The sequence below is a fragment of the Bos indicus x Bos taurus genome, chromosome 10 (genome assembly GCF_003369695.1).
Source record: "Bos indicus x Bos taurus breed Angus x Brahman F1 hybrid chromosome 10, Bos_hybrid_MaternalHap_v2.0, whole genome shotgun sequence".
Taxonomy (NCBI): Eukaryota; Metazoa; Chordata; class Mammalia; order Artiodactyla; family Bovidae; genus Bos; species Bos indicus x Bos taurus.
Genome location: NC_040085.1, coordinates 32799919 through 32822723, shown reverse-complemented (window position 1 = coordinate 32822723; position 22805 = coordinate 32799919).

Sequence of the window (22805 nt, the reverse complement as noted above, 5' to 3'; positions counted from 1 at the left end):
TATACTTCTTTTAAAACTATTTCAGTTGTTACCCTAGAGTTTACAGTATAAATTTTTAACTAATGAAAGTCCACTTTCAAATAGTGCTATCCTTCTCCACAGGTAGTGATACTCCATTTCCTCCCTCCGGTCCCTTGTACTAACTGCCCAATACAACTGTTACTACTATTACTTTGTTATCTTTTAATCAAATGTTTTTTTAAAGATCTTATCTTATATATCTCTTCTGATGCTTGTTTTGAGATTTAAGTTTGTAATCTATCATTTCCCTTCTCCCTCAGGAATTTCTTTTTTTTTTTTTTTTAATTTTATTTTATTTTTAAACTTTATAATACTGTATTAGTTTTGCCAAATATCAAAATGAATCTGCCCCAGGTATACCTGTGTTCCCCATCCTGAACCCTCCTCCCTCCTCCCTCCCCATACCCTCCCTCTGGGTCGTCCTAGTGCACCAGCCCCAAGCATCCAGTATCGTGCATTGAACCTGGACTGGCGACTCGGTTCATACATGATATTATACATGTTTCAATGCCTTTCTCCCAGATCTCCCCACCCTCTCCCTCTCCCACAGAGTCCATAAGACTGTTCTATACATCAGTGTCTCTTTTGCAGGCCAGGTCTACTAGATATGAAGTCTCCCAGTTTTTGTTTGAGAATGTCTTAAACCTCCTTCACTTTTGAAGGATTATTTCAGTGGATATAGAATTCTAGGTAGGTAATATTTTTTCTTTCATCACTTTAAATATTTCACTCCACTCTCTTCTCACTCACATGGCTTCTGAATTACAGTGCAATGAAACTGTTAGTCCTTGTTCCTCTATGGGTAAGGTATAGTTAACATTTTCCTCGGATTTCTTTCAAGATCTTCTCTTGTCTTTGGTTTTCAGCAGTCTGAATAAGGTATGCCTGGGCATAATTTTGCTTTGTTTTGTCAGTATTCATCCTTTTTACTGTGCTGAACTTCCTGGACCAATGGTTTTACATCTGTTGTTAATTTTGGAAGTTCTCAGATAATATTACTTAAAATACTTCTTCTGCTGTTTTTCCTCTTCTCCATATGGTACACTAATTATACATATATTACACTTTTTGAAATTTTCCCACAGTTCTGGTATGTGTATTTTATTTTATTTTTTTTAATCCTTTTTTCCTTCACATTTCAGTCTGGAAAGTTTCTTAGACCCATCATTAAGCACACTGACTCTTTCCTCAGCTGTATCATGTCTTCTAATGAACTCACCATAGGCATAATTTGTTTGCTTTATATATATATATATATATATATATATATATATATAAATTCCCTACCATTGTCTTTCAGATCCTTCCTGAGATTTTCCGTTTATCCAATTACATTATCTCTTCTTCCATTCTGCATTTCTTTTCCATTAGATCCCTACATGTAATCATATATATATTTTTTAATTTCCTGTCTATTACTTCCAACATCTGTGTTATGTCTGAGTATGATTTCTGATGATTGTTTTAGGTCTTCTAATTCATTCTCTCTGGCCTTTTAGGGTGCCCTGTGATTTTTTGTTGAATTCCAGGCATCTTATTGGGCAATAGGAAGTGAGGTAAATAGGCCTCTAATGTAAAGATTTACACTAATCTGGCTAATAATTGGGCCTTGTTTAATTTTTCACATAGCTATAGGTACCAAAAGTTTCAATTTCCCTTGCATTTTGTTTTTGTCTTCTGTCTTTGGTATTCCTTAAATATTCTTCCTCAGAAACAGTCTGTTTTGATTACTGCAACTTCAGACTATACTACAAAGCTACAATAATCAAAATAGTATAACGCTGCCATAAAAACAGACATAGATAAATGGAACAGAATAGAGAGACCAGTCACAAACCCTCACACTTATGGTCAATTAATCTATGACAAAGAGGCAAGAATATACAATGGAGAAAAGACAATATCTTCAATAAATTGTGCTGATAAAAATAAACAGTTCCACATAAAAGAATGAAATTAGAGCTTCATCTAATATCATATACAAAAATAAACTCAAAATGGATTAAAGATATAAATGTAAGACCAGAAACCACGAAACTCCTAGAAGAAAACATAGGCAGAACACTCCTGATATAATTCACAGCGCTATTTTTTAGATGTCTCCCAAGGCAAAAGAAATTAAAGCAAAAATAAACAAATGGGACCTAATTAAACTTAAAAGCTTTTGTACAGCAGAGTAAACCACTGACAAAACAAAAAGACAACTTATGGAATGGAAGAAAATAATTTCAATTGATGCAAAAAGTAAGGAATTAATATCCAAAATACATAAACAACTCAACATCAAAAAAAAAAAAAAAACAACCCAATTTAAAAAATGGGCAGAAGTCCTCCACTGACATTTTCCCAAAGAATACATTGAGGGCTAATGAGCACATGAAAAGATGCTAAACATCATTAATCATCAGAGAAATGCAAAATAAAACCACAATGAGATATATATCACTTCATGGGAAATAGATGGGGAAACAGTGGAAACAGTGACTGACTTTATTTTTCTGGGCTCCAAAATCACTACAGATGGTGACTGCAGCCATGAAATTAAAAGACGCATACTCCTTGGAAGGAAAGCTATGACCAACCTAGACAGCATATTCAAAAGCAGAGACATTACTTTGCCAACAAAGGTTCGTCTAGTTAAGGCTATGATTTTTCCTGTGGTCATGTATGGATGTGAGAGTTGGACTGTAAAGAAAGCTGAGCGCCGAAGAATTGATGCTTTTGAACTGTGGTGTTGGAGAAGACTGTTGAGAGTCCCTTGGACTGCAAGGAGATCCAACCAGTCCATTCTGAAGGAGATCAGCCCTGGGATTTCTTTGGAAGGAATAATGCTAAAGCTGAAAGTCCAGTACTTTGGCCACCTCATGCGAAGAGTTGACTCATTGGAAAAGACTCTGAACTGGGAGGGATTGGGGGCAGGAGGAGAAGGGGACGACAGAGGATGAGATGGCTGGATGGCATCACTGACTCGATGGACGTGAGTTTCAGTGAACTCCGGGAGTTGGTGATGGACAGGGAGGCCTGGCGTGCTGCAATTCATGGGTTGCAAAGAGTCGGACAGGACTGAGCGACTGATCTGATCTGATCTGAAGTATGATCTTAGCCTAAGGCTTCATGTTTTTTATATCTTGTTTTATATTAAAAAGTGTGCATGTGTTTGTTAAATATTTTTGTGTTATAATGAAGAGAAACATTGGATTAATAATAGAGGTTTACTGAAAGGGTACACAGCAGCTCTCATCTAATGCTTGGCCATCCTGATATCTCCCTCTACATCCACACTTCTCATGGAGGTTTTGTCAGTGACACTGCTAGCAGTGTTCTCTCTCACTTCTCTTCATAATATTGATGTTGAGGTACTGAGTCTCTTTTGTCACTGCTGATTCAGATGCTGTTGGGTCTTGGGTTTCTTTGGACTGAGTTTGCTCAATAATGGTAAATCTTTGACTTTACCATTAACTGCTTCTGTAACATTCCTGGATATTTCTGTCTACACTCTTAATCCCAACCAGACAGACTTCTCTGCACTTTCCAGTCTTAATTCCAGGGAAAATAGGCTGACTGATTTAACTAAACATGTTCCACACTTGAAATATTTGAAAGAATACAAATTCTTCATGGGTTAGGTTCAGTTCAGTTCAGTTCAGTTGCTCAGTCATGTCTGACTCTTTGCGACCCCATGGACTGCAGCATACCAGGCTTCCCTGTCCAACACCAACTCCCGGAGTTTACTCAAACTCATGTCCATTGACTCAGTGATGCCATCCAACCATCTCATCCTCTGTCATGCCCTTCTCCTCCCACCTTCAATCTTTCCCAGGATCAGTTTTTTCTAGTGAGTCAGTTCTTCGCATCAAGTGTCCAAAGTACTGGAGTTTCAGCTTCAGCATCAGTCCTTCCAAAGAACATTCAGGACTGATCTCCTTTAGAATGGACTGGGTGTATCTCCTTGCAGTCCAAGGGACTCTCAAGAGTCTTCTCCAACACCACAGTTCAAAAGCATCAATTCTTCGGCACTCAGCTTTCTTCACAGTCCAACTCTCACATCCATACATGACTACTGGAAAAACCATAGCTTTAAGTAGAAGGACCTTTGTTGGCAAAGTAATGTTAATGCTTTTTAATATGCTGTCTAGGTTGGTCATAGCTTTCCTTCCAAGGAGTAAACATCTTCTAATTTCATGGCTGCAGTCACCATCTTCAGTGATTTTGGAGCCTAAAAATGTAGTCTGTCACTGTTTCCACTGTTTCCCCATCGATTTGCAAGGGGGAAGTGATGGGACCAGATGCCATGATCTTAGTTTTCTGAATGTTGAGCTTTCAGCCAATTTTTTCACTCTCCTCTTTCACTTTCATCAAGAGGCTCTTTAGTTTGTCTTCACTTTCTGCCATAAGGGTGGTATCATCTGCTTATCTGAGGTTATTGATATTTCTCCTGGCAATCTTGATTCCAGCTGTGGTTCATCCAGTTCAGCATTTCTTATGATGTACCCTGCATATAAGTTAAATAAGCAGGGAACAATATACAGCCTTGACATACTCCTTTCCCTACTTGGAACCAGTCTGTTGTTCCATGTCTAGTTCTAACTATTGCTTCTTGACCTGCATACAGGTTTCTCAGGAGGCAGGTCAGGTGGTCTGGTATTCCCATCTTTTTAAGCACCACTGCTCAAGTCATAGTGCAGGACCTCGTCTCTGAACAGAGAAGAGGAAGAGTTACTGAGAACATATCTGAAACAATAAATATTCATGTGTATTTTCACATGTACATACATATGACACCACACTACCACACACTGGAAGTTGATAGCATTTTGCCTGCATATTTTAATATATTTAACATTTAATGAGAAATGTTCTAAGTGAATGTGGAACCCTAACCTACAGTAAGTAACTCAGCAATATACTCCTTTGTAAAGTCTGCACATTTGTAACCATGATACTTCTATTCTGAATTATGAAGGTAATGCCTGGAAAAATATATCATGGTATACACTCAATGGTAAGCATATATAATATGTCAAAACCTAATTTTGTGTAGTTCTAGTTGGAGAAATTGTGATACAGTAGGTACTAACTAGGGAACTTGGCAATCATTTCTGAATTCATAGATCTGTAGATTCATGTCTTCTAGAGACATGAACATTAAAAGAACCACTCCCAGATATACAGTTTGAGGAAGTATAGAGTGGGGCCTAGGGTTCTATATTTATAAAAAGAATTTAAGTGACTGAAGTGTGAAGCCATGTTTGCATGGCCTAGGAAATCACTGTGATCACTTGAACTCACTTCATTCACTTTTTCCTGGTTTAAACATCACAAATGAAGCTTAATCATGACTTAATCTTTCTGGTGATCAGCCCCAAGGCAGGATCCCACAAAGATTTGCTTCACTAGAACAGCAATCAAAAATTCCTATCACTCAGAAAATTTCAAGGGATTTAAGGGCTCTGTGTCACATGCTTCTATAACATAGGAAATTATAAGAGTTGTAGGAACTCCATGTCAAGATAAAATACTAGAACACAAGATTCTACTGGTACCCTGACATACAAAGTTTTAGGAGCTCTGTGTAAGAAATGAGGGGCAGAGAGCAAGATATATTTCTTATTATTTCATAGATCATTAAATCTGAGCTTTATAAATTAGAATAAACTTAAAATAATTTTAACAGTATATGGATAAACTGCATTTGCCTGTTTACTAATAATTACTTTCATTTATTTAATAATTTTACTATATTCAGGGCACTTAGCTTCATATTATCTTATTTAAATTTCACACAACCCTATAACTAAGCTGTATTTATTATCTTTACTTCAGAGAGGGAAAACAAAACGTGAAAGATTAAGAAACTCCTCCAAAGTATGACAAGGGACAGGCAGTCTGATGCCAGGGCTCATCCCGCCTAAGAAGACACTGTTTCAATTTATATTTATTAACAATGTTATGTACCTAACAATTAACTTGGGCACAGAGGTAATTAATTAAATTTACTACATACAGCTCAGAAGCAGTCTTGATTCATCACAAAGCATACCCCTCTTCACTAATGATTAATAAACACATCTAGTTAGTATGGTTGGGCTTCCCTGGTGACTCAGAGGTAAAGAATCTGCCTACAATGCAGGAGACACAATTTCAATCTCTGGGTTTGGAAGGTCCCCTGGAGAAGGAAATGGCAACCCACTCCAGTATTCTTGCATGGGAAATTCCATGGAAAGAGGAGCCAGGCAGGCTACAATCCATGGAGCTGCAAAAGAGTCAGACATGACTTAGTGACTAAATGCAAACACACACAATCAATATGGTTAGAGTGGAATTCCTGTCTAAAGTCTTGGATCCCATACTTCTGTCTCTGACTTGCACTGCCTGCTTACTGAACCACATGCTAACTTTTGATGACAGTCAACAGGAGCTTTCAGATGTTCTCTGCATTAGTTCACTTCAGATTATTAAAGGATAAGGTTTGCAATTCTTACCAAGAACAGTTTCCACAACTGTTGCAATTATTGTCTTATTGTCATTATGGTTACTTTTGATTAAGGCAAGGCAAAGGTTAACAAAACTCATCCCCCTTCTGCATGAAAATATGATATCTGGTTAACTGCCTAGCTCAGTTTTTTTTTTTTTTTTTTACTGATAAATATAGAACATTGACTTTGTTATTAGGCAATTTTTCGTATAGTAAAAGTGATCACTGACTGGGATATTGCATCTGGATTTCATAAACTATAAATACTTCATGGAAATCCATAACCTTAAGCATGTTCTGTTTCTCATAATTAGGTGTGTCACATTTGCCACACAATGCTCCAGCTCAGATTTCCATCTGCTTTAGAGTACCGCCCAACCCTGAAGGAATTTGGACTTGTAATTCCTAGTCATCTTCCATCCATGGGAGGGATTTTTATTATCTCACTTGAGATTGGAGACAGGCTTAGTGAAGCACGCTATCAAACTAGACCCCAAGACAAAAAGAGAGATTTAAGAAATTTTTTACCTTCCATTCTCTTTTTTAGATGTACATTTACCATATCTAGGGAACAAAGCTAGTGGAGGTGATGGAATTCCAGTTGAGCTATTCCAAATTCTGAAAGATGATGCTGTGAAAGTGCTGCATTCAATATGCCAGCAAATTTGGAAAACTCAGCAGTGGCCACAGGACTGGAAAAGGTCAGTTTTCATTCCAATCCCAAAGAAAGGCAATGCCAAAGAATGCTCAAACTACCGCACAATTGCACTCATCTCACACACTAGTAAAGTAATGCTCAAAATTCTCCAAGCCAGGCTTCAGCAATACGTGAACTGTGAAATTCCAGATGTTCAAGCTGGTTTTAGAAAAGGCAGAGGAACCAGAGATCAAATTGCCAACATCTGCCGGATCATGGAAAAAGCAAGAGAGTTCCAGAAAAACATCTATTTCTGCTTTATTGATTATGCCAAAACCTTTGACTGTGTGGGTCACAATAAACTGTGGAAAATGCTGAAAGAGATGGGAATCCCAGACCACCTGACCTGCCTCTTGAGAAACCTATATGCAGATCAGGAAGCAACAGTTAGAACTGGATATGGAACAACAGACTGGTTCCAAATAGGAAAAGGAGTACATCAAGGCTGTATATTGTCACCCTGCTTATTTAACTTCTATGCAGAGTACATTATGAGAAACTCTGGACTGGAAGAAGCACAAGCTAGAATCAAGATTGCCAGGAGAAATATAAATAACCTCAGATATGCAGATGACACCACCATTATGGCAGAAAGTGAAGAGGCACAAAAAGCCTCTTGGTGAAAGTGAAAGAGGAGAGTGAAAAAGTTGGCTTAAAGCTCAACATTTAGAAAATGAAGATCATGGCATCCGGTCCCATCACTTCATGGGAAATAGATGGGGAAACAGTGGAAACTGTCAGACTTTATTTTGGGGGGCTCCAAAATCACTGAAGATGGTGACTGCAGCCATGAAAATAAAAGACGCTTACTCCTTGGAAGGAAAGTTATGACCAACCTAGATAGCATATTCAAAAGCAGAGACATTACCTTGCCAATAAAGGTCTGTCTAGTCAAGGCTATGGTTTTTCCAGTAGTCATGTATGGATGTGAGAGTTGGACTGTGAAGAAAGCTGAGCATCGAAGAATTGATGCTTTTGAACTGTGGTGTTGGAGAAGACTCCTGAGAGTCCCTTGGACTGCAAGGAGATCCACCCAGTCCATTCTAAAGGAGATGAGTCCTGAGTGTTCTTTGGAAGAACTCATGCTAAAGCTGAAACTCCAATACTTTGGCCACCTCGTGCGAAGAGTTGACTCACTGAAAAAGACTCTGATGCTGGGAGGGATTGGGGGCAGGAGGAGAAGGGGATGACAGAGGATGAGATGGCTGGATGGCATCACTGACTCAATGGACGTGAGTCTGAGTGAACTCTGGGAGTTGGTGATGGACAGGGAGGCCTGGAGTGCTGCGATTCATGGGGTCGCAAAGAGTCGGACACAACTGAGTGACTGAACTGAACTGAATGACTTCATTATCTTACACATATAAAGCTACAGCAACAACTTTAGAATGGTTTAGAATAGCAAGAATAGGCAGAAAGGTCATATTAAAAATTATGAAGTACATGTTTCAAAGTTTTTCAAAATTACTTTGACATGTCCTGAATGAATTTGCCTACTTTTAATAACACTTCCTGTTCTCATAGTGAGTTCTCAATATAATCCAGAATGAAATACAGTAAGTGCCTTTCAGAGGAATGACTTCCATTTATAAGAGCATGTTCATAAGTACAGTTTGTTTGTAAGTCCAACAAAGTTAGCCTAGGTACCCAACTAACATAATTGGTTATATGGTACTATACTGTAAAGGGTTTATAATATTTTCCACACAAACAATACATTGTAAAAGAAAAACACAAAAAATAAAGAAAATATTTTTAATCTTATGGTACAGGATCTCTAAAAGGACAGTAGTACAGCACAACAACTGGCATATAGGGACCAGCATCAAGTCAACAGGCAAAAAGAGTTACTGACTGGAGGAGACCAGGAGCTGACTGTGGCTCAGATCATGAACTCCTTATTACAAAATTCAGACCTAAATTGAAGAAAGTAGGGAAAACCACTAGACCATTCAGGTATGACCTAAATCAAATCCCTTATGATTATACAGTGGAAGTGAGAAATAGATTTAAGGGCCTAGATCTGATAGATAGAGTGCCTGATGAACTATGGAATGAGGTTCCTGTCATTGTATAGGAGACAGGGATCAAGATCATCCCCAAGGAAAAGAAATGCAAAAAAGCAAAATGGCTGTCTGGGGAGGCCTTAGAAATAGCTGTGAAAAGAAGAGAAGCAAAAAGCAAAGGAGAAAATGAAAGATATAAGCATCTGAATGCAGAGTTCCAAAGAATAGCAAGAAGAGATAAGAAAGCCTTCCTCAGCGATCAATGCAAAGAAATAGAGGAAAACAACAGAATGGGAAAGACTAGAGATCTCTTCAAGAAAATTAGAGATATCAAGGGAATATTTCATGCAAAGATGGGCTCGATAAACGACAGAAATGGTATGGACCTAACAGAAGCAGAAGATATTAAGAAGAGGTGGCAAGAATACACAGAAGAACTGTACAAAAAAGATCTTCACGACCCAGATGATCATGATGGTGTGATCACTGACCTAGAGCCAGACATTCTGGAATGTGAAGTGAAGTGGGCCTTAGAAAGCATCACTACAAACAAAGCTAGTGGAGGTGATAGAATTCCAGTTGAGCTATTTCAAATCCTGAAAGATGATGCTGTGAAAGTGCTGCACTGAATATGCCAGCAAATTTGGAAAACTCAGCAGTGGCCACAGGACTGGAAAAAGTCAGTTTTCATTCTGCCAAAGAATGCTCAAACTACCGCACAGTTGCACTCATCTCACACACTAGTAAAGTAATGCTCAAAATTCTCCAAGCCAGGCTTCAGCAATGTGTGAACCGTGATATTCCAGATGTTCAAGCTGGTTTTAGAAAAGGCAGAGGAACCAGAGATCAAATTGCCAACATCCGCTGGATCATGGAAAAAGCAAGAGAGTTCCAGAAAAACATCTATTTCTGCTTTATTGACTATGCCAAAGCCCTGACTATGTGGACCACAAACTGTGGAAAATTCTGAAAGAGATGGGAATCCCAGACCACCTGACCTGCCTCTTGAGAAACCTGTATGCAGGTCAGAAAGCAACAGTTAGAACTAGACATGGAAAAACAAACTGGTTCCAAATCAGGAAAGAAGTACGTCAAGGCTGTATATTGCCACCCTGCTTATTTAACTTCTATGCAGAGTACATCATGAGAAACACTGGGCTGGAAGAAGTACAAGCTGGAATCAAGATTGCTGGGAGAAATATCAATAACCTCAGATATGCAGATGACACCACCCTTATGGCAGAAAGTGAAGAGGAACTAAAAAGCCTCTTGATGAAAGTGAAAGTGGAGAGCGAAAAAGTTGGCTTAAAGCTCAACATTCAGAAAACAAAGATCATGGCATCTGGTCCCCTCACTTCATGGGAAATAGATGGACAAACTGTGGAAACAGTGTCAGAATTTATTTTGGGGGCTCCAAAATCACTGCAGATGTTGACTGCAGCCATGAAATTAAAAGACGCTTACTCCTTGGAAGGAAAGTTATGACCAACCTAGATAGCATATTCAAAAGCAGAGACATTGCCTTGCCAACAAAAGTCCATCTAGTCAAGGTTATGGTTTTTCCTGTGGTCATGTATGGATGTGAGAGTTGGACTGTGAAGAAGGCTGAGCGCCAAAGAATTGATGCTTTTGAACTGTGGTGTTGGAGAAGACTCTTGAGAGTCCCTTGGACTGCAAGGAGATCCAACCAGTCCATTCTGAAGGAGATCAGCCCTGGGATTTCTTTGGAAGGGATGATGCTAAAGCTGAAACTCCAGTCCTTTGGCCACCTCATGCGAAGAGTTGACTCATTGGAAAAGACTCTGATGCTGGGAGGGACTGGGGGCAGGAGGAGAAGGGGATGACAGAGGATGAGATGGCTAGATGGCATCACTGACTCGATCGATGTGAGTCTCAGTGCACTCCAGGAGTTGGTGTTGGACAGGGAGGCCTGGCGTGCTGCTATTCATGGGGTTGCAAAGAGTCAGACATGACTGAGCGACTGAACTGAACTGAACTGACTGGAGGAGGGAGAGGAGGTGGGAGATGGTAGAGCTGAAGGACTGTCAGCAGTAGCAGACAGAGGGCAAGTTGCAATTTCACTCATATCTGACCTTGATGAAACAGGTTCTGGTTCCCTTGCTGGATTCAATTCTATTTAGCCTCTTGAAAAAATTATCCAATGATGTCTGAGTAGTAACTCTTTCTTGTCCTCGATGACATGATAATACTGCACTGAATTCTGAATGGCTGCTGCAACCTTCATGTACTCTCTACACTCAGGTCCTGTGCCTCAAAAACTAACAATGCCTCCTCAAATAAAGAAAATCCCCTTGCCATTTCCTATGTCATGAATAGTGACACCAGCTACATCACCACTGTTCTTATGCTTGCTTCTGGACATCCTGAGCTTGAAACAAAGATACTATACTACTGTACTCTATACAGCACTGCATGTTAAAGTACACAAAAGCACAACCACTTGTAGAGGGTACACACATGTGACAATGAACATCAGACACATGAACTAACTTACATGACTGGACATCTGAATGCAGGTTCACATCTTTCAAAGTTTGCAATTTGAAGTTCTGAATATAGGGGACTCACTGGAGTTAAACACGTTTTTTTCCAATTTAATTGAATACTCATAACAAATTTTAGATAATACAAAGCTTAGGGCCAGGACTAATGACTTCAGCAAAATTACACTGAGTAGATCCAGTTTATTCTCACTTAATAAAACAGCATTATAGGGAAAGAAGTAACAAAATGTACTCTGCTATTTAGAGAATAGTCTAAATTCATGGTGGAAAAAATCAGACCCATCCATTCTTTCGGTTATTGCAATACCATCACTTTGCATATATTCACCTAGTCTTCAGTTCAGTCCAGTTCAGTTGCTCAGTCGTGTCTGACTCTTTGCGACCCCATGAATCGCAGCACACCAGGCCTCCCTGTCCATCACCAACTCCCAGAGTTCACCCAAACTCATGTCCATTGAGTCGGTGATGCCATCCAACAATCTCATCCTCTATCATCCCCTTCTCCTCCTGCCCCTAATCCCTCCCAGCATCAGGGTCTTTTCCAGTGGGTCAACTCTTCACATCAGGTGGCCAAAGTATTGGAGTTTCAGCTTCAGGATCAGTCCTTCCAAAGAACACCCAGGACTGATCTCCTTCAGAATGGACTGGTTGGATCTCCTTGCAGTCCAAGGGACTCTCAAGAGTCTTCCCCAACACCACAATTCAAAAGCATCAATTCTTTGGCGCTCAGCCTTCTTCACAGTCCAACTCTCACTTCCATACATGACCACTGGAAAAACCATAGCCTTGACTAGACGGACCTTTGTTGGCAACGTAATGTCTCTGCTTTTGAATATACTGTCTAGGTTGGTCATAACTTTCCTTCCAAGGAGTAAGAGTCTTTTATTTTCATGGCTGCAATCACCATCTGCAGTGATTTTAGAGCCCCAAAAAATAAAGTCTGACATTGTTTCCACTGTTTCCCCATCTATTTCCCATGAAGTTAAGAGCGTAACAGGCAGGAAGGCCAGGGGTCCCCAAACGGAGGAAATAGCCTGCAAGTGTCAGACATTTTTATCTCTCTTAAGTGGCAGGAAGAAACAAACTAGGGATATTTTTTCCTTCTCTATACAATTTAAAAGGAGGTTTCTCTTAAAATACTGTGTTGCCATAATGACACCTGGTTTCACCTGAAGTTAACTATTCTCAAACCTAGAGATAACCAATGCCTTTTTATTATGGAAATGTTTGTCTTAAGCTATGCTAATGTACTATTCATTTACCCCAAACTCTGTCTTCAAGTGGGTTCCCCCTCTTGGCTCAGAACCTACTTGACAACCCAGTATGTTATACTCAGATATTGTTCCCCTAATCTATGTAAATGAAACTATTTGTATGGCAGTCTGCCTTTCTTCAAGATTCAAGTTAATCATTTTATGGCCCAGGATGAACAATTTGGTGCCAAGATTATCCCAAAATGCATCTTATGGGTGAGGGGCCTGGTGCCATTCTGAGTTTTAAGACATTCCTTTCTTTCATTAACAGACTGCTAGTGACTATATACGGAGAAGGCAATGGCACCCCACTCCAGTACTCTTGCCTCAAAAATCCCATGGATGGTGGAGCCTGGTAGGCTGCAGGCCATGGGGTCGCTGAGGGTTGGACATGACTGAGCGACTTCCCTTTCACTTTTCACTTTCATGCATTGGAGAAGGAAATGGCAACCCACTCCAGTGTTCTTGCCTGGAGAATCCCAGGGACGGGGGAGCCTGGTGGGCTGCTGTCTATAGGGTCGCACAGAGTCAGATACGACTGAAGTGACTCAGCAGCAGTGACCATATAACATCCAGCTGAAGACTAGCAGAGGGGTACTCTTTCTGCCCTCTTCTGATGCCTATGTCAGAAGCTTTCTCTATCTCCTTTATACTTTAATAAAACTTTATTACACAAAAGCTCTGAGCAATCAAGCCTCGTCTCTGGCCTTGGATTGAATTCTTCTCCTCCAGGGGCCAAGAATCCTGGCATCTTTGTGTGATTCAACAACAACATTTCAAAGTGATGGGACAAGATGCCATGATCTTCATTTTCTGAATGTTGAGCTTTAAGGCAACTTTTTCACTCTTCTCTTTCACTTTCATCAAGAGGCTTTTTCGTTCCTCTTCACTTTCTGCCATAAGGGTGGTATCATCTGCACATCTGAGGTTATTGATATTTCTCCCAGCAATCTTGATTCCAGCTTGTGCTTCTTCCAGCCCAGCATTTCTCATGATATACTCTGTATATAAGTTAAATAAGCAGGGTGACAATATATAGCCTTGATGTACTCCTTTTCCTATTTGGAACCAGTCTGTTGTTCCATGTCCAGTTCTAACTGTTGCTTCCTGACCTGCATATAGGTTTCTCAAGAGGCAGGTTAGGTGGTCTGAGATTCCCATCTCTTTCGGAATTTTCCACAGTTTGTTGTAATCCACACAGTCAAAGGCTTTGGCATAGTCAATAAAGCAGAAATAGATGTTTTTCTGGAACTCTCTTGCTTTTTCCATGATCCAGCAGATGTTGGCAATTTGATCTCTGGTTCCTCTGCCTTTTCTAAAACCAGCTTGAGCATCTGGAAGTTCATGGTTCACGTATTGCTGAAGCCTGGCTTGGAGAATTTTGAGCATTACTTTACTAGCATGTGAGATAATTGCAATTGTGCATTGGTTCGAGAACAGTAAAACTGTTTATCTTAGAAATAGAATTCAAATTATTAAACAGAATCTTCCCTCCAGTATAAATCAACTCAATACTTATGAATTCTAGTTTAATAAGTAAATTTCTTCAATATGCAGGTCAGATTCCAATGTTAATTAACATCTTTGTAGAAAACCCTGAATAATAATATTCAGAGTTTAAATTATAATTTATATGAACCTTGATTTCTATGTTAATAAATTACTTTCTCATAATTATTTGCATTTTAATTAGGAGGGTAATAATTTTATGTAATCAAGAATTTTGGTTGTGAAAAATTTGAGCCACTAAAACTTAAAATCTAGAAGAGAAGTACAAAGCTTAAGTTGAATTAGCTAAGGGAAACAACAAGTGGCTCAAAATAGAAGAATAAAAGAGAAAAAGGAACAAAAAGAGGTTTTTAATAAAGGCAAAAAAAAATCAGAGATGCAGGCAGGTTGCCCAAGTGTGGGACTGGGAGAGAGGAATAACTTTTTACTCCTTATTCTTGAGCAGAATATATTTTGTGGACACAGCTAAGAACATCATTAAATTTCCTAGGACATTAGGCCCTCCTTTTTCTGTCCTGGTAAAAAGTCTCTTAATGAAAGTGAAAGTTGGCTTAAAGCTCAACATTCAGAAAACTAAGATCATGGCATCCGGTCCCATCACTTCATGGGAAATAGATGGGGAAACAGTGGAAACAGTGTCAGACTTTATTTTTTGGGGCTCCAAAATAACTGCAGATGGTGATTGCAGCCATGAAATTAAAAGACACTTACTCCTTGGAAGGAAAGTTATGACCAACCTGATAGCATATTCAAAAGCAGAGACATTACTTTGCCAACAAAGGTCTGTCTAGTCAAGGCTATGGTTTTTCCTGTGGTCATGTTTGGATGTGAAAGTTGGACTGTGAAGAAAGCTGAGCGCTGAAGAATTGATGCTTTTGAACTGTGGTGTTGGGGAAGACTCTTGAGAGTCCCTTGGACTGCAAGGAGATCCAACCAGTCCATTCTGAAGGAAATCAGTCCTGGGTGTTCTTTGGAAGAACTGATGCTAAAGCTGAAACTCCAATACTTTGGCCACCTCATGCAAAGAGTTGATTTATGGAAAAGACCCTGATGCTGGGAGGGATTGGGGCAGGAGGAGAAGGGGACGACAGAGGATAAGATGGCTGGATGGCATCACCGACTCGATGGACATGAGTTTGGGTGAACTCTGGAAGTTGGTGATGGACAGGGAAGCCTGGCGTGCTGCGATTCATGGGGTTGCAGAGAGTCGGACATGACTGAGTGACTGAGCTGAACTGAACTCCTGTCCTGGAATCTGGGCACAAGCAGCTACTGATGAAGAAAAGGGAGAAAAAAAATTAGAAAAAATTCCAGTTTAAATAATGGCCCATACTCAACTATAAAAAAGAATGAAATAATGCCATTTGCACTGACATGGATTGATCTAGAGATAATCATGCTAGGTGAAGAAAGTCAGAGAAAGACAAATATATGATATGACTTATTTGTGGAATCTAAAAAAGTGTTATCAATGAACTTACTTACAAAATAGAAACATACAGTCATAGAGAACAATCTTATCTGTTACCAAAGGAGAAAAGCAGGAAGAGAGACGAATCAGGAGTTTGGGATTGAGAGAAATACACTAGTATATGCACACAACTATACACAAAATAGATGAACAATAAGGACTGACCATACAGCACAGGGAACTATATTCACTACCTTGCAATAGCCTATAATGCAAATATATATATATATAAAAGTCACTTTTCTGCACACCTAAAACTAACACAACATTGTAAATCAACTAAACTCCAATAAAAAACTAAAAAACAGCAACCACATCAATGGCCCAGCTGCTTGCCTAAAATCAACAGAGGTGAAGCTGGCAGACTTTTAGCTAGGGGGCCTCAGTGTTGGGGTTGATGATACTATGCTAAAGGCATTTTTCATGCAGTTGCCTAGAGCTCTGAGTGCAAACAACATCATGAGAGAAACAATAGATTTATTTATAGTTGATGCTGCAGCAACACTCCCCAAATTAAGGCAATTTACAGAATTTTTCAGGCATAACCAATTCATTAGTTCACAGACCTTTTTAATTCCCTGACTAACATGCTAATTATTCCCAGCACGACCAGATGAAATAGGCACAGGTTGACAATGTAGCATAAGAAGACAAGGATAATGGCAGAATTTAGAACAACACTTTCCAAATTTAAAATATGTGTATGGATCAACTGGGGATCTTGGTGAAAAGCAGATTATTTTTTAATTTAATTTTGTATTTTATATTGGAGGCCATCCAAGACCTTCAGGTAGGCCTGGCCCTGCCCAGGCTTCTCCAGAGTCACTGCTTTGCCTGAGTCCCAGGGCACATGAAATCTTGGACGTATCCTCCCAGAGCGGAGTCTGTGTTTCCCCTAGTCATGTGGAGCTCCTGCACACAAGACCCACTGCCCTTCAAAGCCAAATGCTCTGGGGGCTCCTCCTCAGCCAGACCCTCAGGCTGGAGACCCTGATGTGGGGACTCAGAATTCTCAATCCTGTGTGAAAACCTCTGTGAGATCATTATTTTCCAGTTTGTGGGTAGGCCACTTGGTGGATACCAGATTTGATTATGTTATGAAAGTGCCTCTCCTACCATCTCGCTGTGCCTTCTTCTTTGTCTTTGGATGTAGAATATCTTTTTTGGTAGGTTACAGTCTGTTTTGTAGTTAGCTGTTCAGTAGTTAGGTGTGATTTTGTGTTTCTCTGAGAGAAGGTGAACTCAAGCCCTTCTACTCCATCATCTTGTCTTCTCCTTTCTAATTCAATGAATGGATTATTTCACTGGAAAAGTGAATTGTGGTGATCCTAGGTTATCTGATGCCAGCAGAGAGTCTCTGAGACCCTCAGTCACACAGCAGCGACCCAAGCAGCAGTGAGTGCTGGACTCAGGTTTCCTCAAGGATAAAGTACAAACGGAAGCAGACATGGACCTAGGACTAGGAGGGTCACAGGAAGTAGGTGACCTCAGTTTCCTCTTACCTGGTTAATTTTTATATTAGACTGGGCTCACTCAGCTATAAGTGACAGAATTCTAACATTTTCAGATAACCTGAATAAAAGAGATCGTGGCAGCACAAGTCATCCATGCTAGCTCCAGGCTCGTGGCACACACAATCCACTCAAACAGATTCTTATGCAGCCCGTCTGGGGCTAGGCCTAAGGTTCTGTGTTTCTAACAAACTCCCAGGTAATTCCAGTATCACTGGTCCTTGGAACACGTTTTGAATGGGCTCAGAGAATAGAAACAATTTCTAGGAATAAGAAAAAAAATTCTTGGCTTTGGGTATGGACTAATACAAAAGATAGGATAACATACAAATTCTTTTGTTAAAATACAGCAAGAACACAGCCAAACAACAGTATGTTGCACCACAATTCTGGTCACCACAACCTTCTTAGCAATTTCTATTAGTATGGGAACTCAACACACAGCAAATGCAAGACTGGTCCAGTAAAAAACAAAAAAAAATCTGTGTACGTTTCTTTACAGTGTAAGCTGTTATTGAATAACACATTTTCACACTAGAATTATTTTAACTAATAATAAATCTTTACGAGCTTTAATTAATTTTACAACTTCTCATTAATATTATCTTCTAAGACCAATCAGAAACATTGTAGACTCTTGGAAGATTTATGCATTGTTAGGAAGGTAAATTACCTTATATAAAAAGATATTCCAGATGATTTTCCCATTAACCTTCAAAGAAACATAGATATGGCATGAGATCAATATGTAATGACTAGAGAAGAGATTAGACGAATGGAGCACAAGATAGAATTCCACAAAATCCAAGCTGAGCCAAGTATGTCCTGAAACAAGATCATTGTTAGAAAAGAAGTGGAAAAAAATAAGGTAACTCAAAAGTACAAAAAGTCAAGAGTCTGTGACACCATGTATAAATCAAATGAAAGCCACACATACAATTAATAGGTTGCTGCAGAATATATTATATAAATAATAAATTAGCGCAAAGAATTAGGAAACAAAGGATGATCTACAAATTCTATTATCACCACTGTGCAGAGCTTAGAAAGTTTTGCTTGCAAGGTTGGCCCTTGACTGGCATCTGGGAGCTTGGATTTAAAGGGGATTTCTCCACCATTTTGAGAACTGATGAGTCACTCACCATGCCTAAACTCTGTTTAAAAAATGTGGTTTAAGCTGAATATATACTTCATACCTGGGAGATTAGAAATTTGGTATAGTCTAAGTAGAAGGTGACAAAATGACCAGCCCCCAGTCAAAATTCTTGACACTGCATCTAATGAGTTTCCGTGATAGACAACATTTCAAACAATCATCACAACTCAGTGCTGGGGAGCTAAATGTCACCCTCTGTGACTCTAATAAAAGAGGACTCTTTATAAACTTACATCTGTTTACATTGAGACTTTGATCCATGCACCTTTCCCTGTGATGATTTTTTAAGCCCTTTTGCTGTAATAAAATGTAGCTGTGAGTATAAACTCTATCTTGGGTTCTGTGAGTCCTCCAAGAGAATTACCAAACCATGGAAAATTCTTGAGGACACCTGACGTGCCATTTACAGTCATAATACATAAAATAACGATGGAGAAAAGTGAAACCCTGAATTTAGTTTATGCAAATATCCTTCAACTTCACAGCCCAATAGCACTAGTAGTCATCTGTGTTTAACAATTATAGCTTCTTGACATTCTTCACTTTTCTCACTACCAATCTCTGCTCTATTTTCAAACCCTGCACTTCAAACACTGCCTACCTTCTTACCACCTCACATCATGGATCCTATTTCTAATTCAATCTAATTCCCCAAATCTCACCTAGTTAATCTTTCTTTCCCATGTTACTTCTATCCTCATTGCTTACTAAAATATTTAGATTTGTTCTTTAAGTAAATAACTATTAGAAACATCAGATCAGATCAGATCAGTCGCTCAGTCATGTCCGACTCTTTGCGACCCCATGAATTGCAGCCCGCCAGGCCTCCCTGTCCATCACCAACTCCCGAAGTTCACCCAGACTCACGTGCATTGAGTCAGTGATGCCATCCAGCCATCTCATCCTCTGTCGTCCCCTTCTCCTCCTGCCCCCAATCCCTCCCAGCATCAGAGTCTTTTCCAATGAGTCAACTCTTCACATGAGGTGGCCGAAGTACTGGACTTTCAGCTTTAGCATCATTCCTTCCAAAGAAATCCCAGGGCTGATCTCCTTCAGAATGGACTGGTTGGTTATTTATCTATTTTATAAATAATAGTGTGTATCTCTTTACCCTAAATTCCCAATTGATCCCGCCCTACGTTTACCATTGGTAACCATAAGTTTGCTTTATATGTAAATGAATCTGTTTCTGTTTTGTAATTCATTTGTGTCATTTTTTTTTAGATTTTGCACTTCAGTTGAGTTCAGTTCAGTTGCTCAGTCATGTCCGACTCTTTGCGACTCCATGAATTGCAGCATGCCAGGCCTCCCTGTCCATCACCAACTCCCGGAGTTCACTCAAACTCATGTCCATCGAGTCAGTGATGCCATCCAGCCATCTCATCCTCTGTTGTCCCCTTCTCCTCCTGCCCCCAATCCCTCCCAGCATCAGGGTCTTTTCTAATGAGTCAACTTTTTGCATGAGGTGGCCAAAGTGTTGGAGTTTCAGCTTTAGCATCAGTCCTTCCAATGAACACCTTTAGGTGTTCTAAAGGTCTGATCTCCTTTAGGATGGACTGGTTGGACCTCCTTGCAGTCCAAGGGACTCTCAAGAGTCTTCTCCAATACCACACTTCAAAAGCATGAATTCTTTGGCTCTCAGCTTTCTTCACAGTCCAACTCTCACATCCATACATGACCACAGGAAAAACCATAGCCTTGACTAGACAGACCTTTGTTGGCAAAGTAATGTCTCTGCTTTTGAATATGCTATCTAGGTTGGTCATAACTTTCCTTCCAAGGAGTAAGCGTCTTTTAATTTCATGGCTGCAGTCACCATCTGCAGTGATTTTGGAGCCCAAAAAATAAAGTCTGACACTGTTTCCACTGTTTCCCCATCTATTTCCCATGAAGTGATGGGACCAGATGCCATGATCTTAGTTTTCTGAATGTTGAGCTTTAAGCCAACTTTTTCACTATTTTGCACTTAAGTGTTATCAAATGATATTTATCTTTTTCTATCTGACTTACTTCACTTAGGGTGATAAGCTCTAGATCCATCCATGTTTCTCCAAGTGACATTATTTCATTTTTTATAGCTGAGTAATATTCCATTGTGTGTATCACATCTTTATCCATTCATTTGTTGATAGACATTTTGGTTGCTTCCATGTCTTAGCTATCGTAAGTAGCACTGCTATGAACACTGAGATGCATATATTTTTTCTAATTAAGAGTTGCTGTTTTTACAGATATATACCCAAAAATCAGATTTCAGGATCATATGATAACTCTATTTTTAGTTTTTTAAGGAACCTCCATATTGTTCTCCATAGTGACTGTACCAATTTACATTCCCACCAATAGTGTAGGATGGTTCCTTTCTCTCCTTACTCTCTCTAGCATTTATTATTTGTAGACTCTTTGAAAGCTAAAATCTTAACATGATTTATAAGGCCCTAAATTGGCTAGAAGTGGCCTACTGTCCCAGTTTTACCTTACATCCCCTTCTCTGAGTTCCAACTATGTTATCTTCTTTCTATTGCTCAGATGCAGCTAATTGTTCACCAGATCAACACATCTTCAATCTGCCTGAAATGTCCTCTCTCTTTCCCTTGTTTAAAGCTAATTCTTCCTCCATATCTCAGCTCAATAGGAAGCTGCTCCTTTTATATGCTTCCATAGCATCACAGATGCTCTATGACATGGTGTCCATTATACTTACAGTTAGAATTAGTTTGCATTATTATCAGATAAATGCCTTTATGAAATGAGACACTCTACAAAAGTGGGGATTATGTCTTTTTTCTTGGCAGTTACTCTACTGTGCTTAAATAACCTGAAACATGCTAAGAGCAAAGTATCTGTAAATGAAGAAATGAATGAATGTAGTCACTGTCCTAGATAACATAGCAGATAAGAAGGTAAATAAAATACAAAGTATTTCTCTAAGGAATTCTACCTACAAGGTGAAATAAGTAAATATAGGTTACTGAAACATAAGATGATGATTTGTAAATGGAGATAGAAGAAACTAGAAACATTTTAGAAAGGTGATAAAAAGAAGGAAATAATGCAATGTAAATGAATCCCTTGTCCTAGTTCTTTCCACAGCAAACATTCTATCCAAAGCTGCACATCCTATCTAGCCTGCACTCAAGCATCTTAACTAACCTTCTATCTTTCATTCTTGTTCCTGTGGCTTCAAAAATTTCCACTAAGTTCAGTGTATATATACAAACATATATATATGTTTGTGTGTGCATATACACACACATATACATCATACACACACATATAATCATATATCGGAGAGGGCAATGGCACCCCACTCCAGTACTCTTGCCTGGAAGATCCCATGGACAGAGGAGCCTGGTGCACTGCAGTCCATGGAGTCGCTAAGAGTTGGACACAACTGAGCAACTTCACTTTCACATTTCACTTTCATGCACTCGAGAAGGAAATGGCAACCCACTCGTGTTCTTGCCTGGAGAATCCCAGGGATGGGGGAGCCTGGTGGGCTGCCATCTATGGGGTCGCTGTATATATATATATATATACAGTGTTTAGTTGTGTCCGAATCTTTGCAATCCTATGGACTGCAGCCCACAAGGTTTCTCTGTCCATGGAATTTTCCTGGCAAGAATTTTGGAGGGGGTTGCCATTTCCTCCTCCATGGGATCTTCCTGACCCAGGGATCACACACACATCTCTTGTGTCTCCCTGCATTGGTAGGCAGATTCTTTACCACTGAGCCACCTGAGCAGGCATTCTAACCTGCACTCAAGCATCTTACCTAAACTTCTATCTTTCATTCTTGCCTTCTGCCCCTTCAAAAATTTCCCCTATGTTCAGTAAGGGATATCTTAATAAAGTGTGATTCTAATAATACCTCTCTACTTAAAACAACTAACAACTTTGTAGGCCAGAAGGCAAATCAGTTTGTATGACTATGTTAAGTAGGTAAGAATTAAAAGAAAGATGAACAGTCCCATAATTCTGCATTGTTACATGCTCATGTCCACAAATGCTGGCATTCTGTCAATTATAAAGACAAGAGCAATATAAGCAGAATCTATGATCACTTGCAAGCTCTTTGTGCCACTAAAATTCCACCTACAGGAGTAACAGTTTGAAGAGTGGAGAGAGAGGTTGTCTAACAGTGCCAGTGACTGTTAGAAAACTGGGTGACAGCTTTGAGG